Below are 3716 nucleotides of genomic sequence, written 5' to 3' on the forward strand. Positions count from 1 at the left end.
TTTACAAATCTCAGGATGCCTCCGTTTCTCACCTGTGTCCTGGGGACAATGATAGTCCCTGCCTTCTGTGCTTGTCCCAAGGACAAGAAACCAGTGTACCTCAATTGTAACACAGTGCGTGCACATAGTATATGCTCAGTTAAAGCAGTCACTAGGATTCCTTGCTAGTATTGTTTTCTTAGCACTTCTGACTTTTTATTGGTACCCCAGGGTCTCCCTGGAGGTGGGCAGATATGCCCCAGGGTACAGAAGTGAGAGAGAAGGGTGGCCGGGGTCCAGATTCCATCCATGCATCCTTGCTGTGCAGACTTGGGGACCTGATTTGCCCTCTCTGACCTCCTCCCCGTCCCGTCCTCTGTACAGGGCCAGAGGACCTGCAGGGCCCCAGGGAAGATCAAGCAGGGAATGCACACAGGAACCACTGACGCACAGCAGCCTGTCCGTAAACGCCACTTCCCACGGCCCCGTCCTTACATAACTTTCTGCAGCCTCCTTTGGGCTGCTGTCTTCTTGGCAGTGAGGCTGGGCACTGCCTTTTACCCACATGTCCCAGTTAATATTTCAAACGTCCTGCGTTTCTAATTGTGGCGAAGCCTAAGAGCCACCTAATCCACCCGTGTATTAGCTGCTCCACTTCCACACGGGGCCTCCGGACCCGGGGCTGACACTTGCCGAGTTAATAATGACTTGATTCATTCCTCATGCCAAGTGCAAGAACCACATAATCTGCAGGGCAGAAATAACTCCTGTAATTAGAAATGCCTGAAGGAACCCCCCACAAAGGGCCTTGTAGTGTGGCGTGTGGGAACCCCTTCCCCCACCCCCAGCACCCCGGGCTTCTGCTGTTTCCTGAAGCTGCTCAGACCTGGCGTCTCTAAGAGACGAGCTCTCCCAGGGTTGGCATTCCATCCCCTGAGATGCGCCCAGCAGAAGCCCTGGCTTCCCGGTGCCCAGAGAATCCCATCTCAGTGGACAGGCCTGCTAGGAGCCCAGCCAGCAGAGGGAGGCCAGCCCTGCCCCCACCCGGCAGAAATTCCGGCCTGCCCTCTTGCTCTCCCTGGAGCAAAGGGACAAGGCCCCCTTCCCAGCCCCGGCAGAAGTTTCTATTAAAAGGGGAAAGGAAGTGGTGTGATTGAGCAATGGCCAGTGCCAAGCCTGCGATTCCTCTCTGTGAAGGACATGGATGAGGGGCCTACACTTTGGAAACTTCCGGAGAGTGGCAAGGGGCCTTCAGAAGGTGGGGATTTGGGCCTGACTGTTCTGTAGTTGGGCTTGTGGCCCAACTTTACAGGGAGATAGAGTCTTTCTGAGGTGTTTGAGTGGAACATGTGGCTATGTCCAGCACCCATGTACAATCCCCAATAGGCCAGAGTGGATTGCATCCCGGGGTCCTCTCACACCTGGGATGGAGGTCTTCCTATTCCCATTTGAAAATGAAATCCTTAGCTCTTGGATGACGTGTAATTTGCCCCAGGTCCCTCTGTCCACAAGGGCCAGGGCCAGGGCCAGGATTTCAGTGCAAACCGATATGACCCTAAAGTTCCTTGTTTTCCCTACAGCATGCTCTCTTCTTATATGAAATATGTACATGTCTGCAGACTGGTGTACACACACACACACACACACATCCCATTCCTAGTCCTTAACACGTGTGTTCTGGCAGGCCAGGCCAGATGTTCTAGTGAAAGTGCCAGGCCCCAGTGACCATTTCATTTCTGTTGAAACAACGTCTGAAAGCAGTCCAACCCGTTATTCTCAAGTGCAAGATTTTTGAACAAACATCTCTCACTTTCAAATGAGTACCAGCCCGTGGGAAAGAGTCACATAGGGTGACTACATCGTCCCTGCGGAATAATGCCACTTTGCCTAAAACAGTAAAAACCCTGTCCCGTGAGCATCTGTAGCTCTGTCCTTGAACTCGTGTGTCCAGACTCCCCCCAGGCCCCTGAGGATGCCAGGCTGACAGCCCCTCCCCCTCAGAAGCTCAAAGTCTCCTTGGGAGCAGAGGCTCAGCTAACCCATCCCGTGTAGTGTGTGGCTTGTGATAAAAGAGAGGTTGACACCAGGGTGTCCCTTTAAGATCTCATCTCAGCTGGCAAATCCTAGTTAAGTGAACTCAGTTTGGGGAAACCCAGGAACATGTGTTAGAGCCCAGCATAGTGAATGACTTGGGAAATCACCCTTCGGTGTAAACAAAAGTAAATCTATTAGGAGTGAAAATAAAGCAGAGAAAGCCCTCCTCTCATATCAGTAGCACACTAGAGCCCAAGGGGTCGCTGGCAGTGTTCTGGGAATAGTGCCAATGTGCCCATGCACATAGTAGGTGCTTTAGAAAAGCATAAATGGACCTGGGTTAAAAATAAAGTCATCTTATTTGCTTACAGGCTTTGCTCCTTTACAAAGTGCATCACGGGTTTCAGCAGCTCAGGTTCCCAGCCGGATGCCTGGTATCACGGGGCTTGGGTTGTGCTTCCTACATCTTCTTACCTAACAAGTTTGCCCCAGAGAAGTCCCACCTCCCTCTGAACGCAAAGCCACACTCTCCTCACCCACTGTGGTGGGCTCCTCTTCGTGTCACGATGCCTTTATGAGTCTTGGACTTGGGTGCCACGGAATGCTGAACTTGTAGGTTACACTGGGAAATAACTGAGCAGATGGGAACGACAGCCGGCCGTCTGTCTGTACCGGGCAGGCTGCACCAGTAATTTCTGCATGATTTTGGGAAGACTGGCTTCTGATGAAAATCCTAAAACCAGTATACCTCTGGCAGGGGGAGCTTGAAGGATGAATTCTGGGAGAAGAGAGGAAAGCCCTCAGAGGTGACTAGCCAGAAAATCTGCCCCCAGCCAGCTGTGTGACCCTAAGTAAATTGTTCCAACTTCCCGGACCTCAGTTTCCTCTTGGAAAAACGGGGTTAAAGAAAATAAACAAAACCCAGCATCTCTCCGGCCGTGGCTGTAGGGACTGGGGTGGAAGTACATGAAGGTCAGGCACATAGCAAAAGCTCAGTGGATAGTAAACTTTAAAAGGACTTCTCTGTGGGTTGCATTTATTTGATCACAGAAGGTGCTTGGTTTCCTAAGTCTGAGGCAGTGCCCTTGAATTTGGGGAATATGGAGGCTTTCAATCCATCGTTATCATTTGCAGGACGATTCTAAAGAAAAATTTGCATGTATGTGTGTGTTGTGTGTGTGTGTGTTGTGTGTATGTGTGTGAGTACATGTGTGTGCACTTGTGCACATAGGGATCCACACATAAGCGTGTGTCTGCATGTAGTGTGTGTGTGTGTGTAGCCAGCGTGGGACAGTCTCTCAAATGTTAAGGCACACACGGCCCACTGAGGCTGCTCCACACTCTGCCGGAGCCCATCAGATAAGCCCCAGAATGTGGGCCTGGGAGAGATCCTATCAGCAGGTTCAGGCCATTAAAGTTTTTCCCTCTAGGGAATCCATCCAACTAAGCTACTAAAGCCTTTGTACCAGGCTTTGGACTTTTCTTTGGACTCTAGCCTGTGGAAGCCAGGTTAGAGGAGGAGGGAGGGCTGGCCTGTTACTTATACCTACTGTTTGCAGCAAGGAAAGGAAGAAATTAACCTTTATGGGTGTTCTACTTTTTTCTTTATCATCTTTAAAAATGTAACATTTATTACATAATCTTTAACAGGGAATAAAATATTTATGAGTTACTGTTATCTATTAAAACCATATATCATTTAT

The sequence above is a fragment of the Meles meles genome, chromosome 19, assembly GCF_922984935.1.
Source record: "Meles meles chromosome 19, mMelMel3.1 paternal haplotype, whole genome shotgun sequence".
Classification (NCBI taxonomy): domain Eukaryota; kingdom Metazoa; phylum Chordata; class Mammalia; order Carnivora; family Mustelidae; genus Meles; species Meles meles.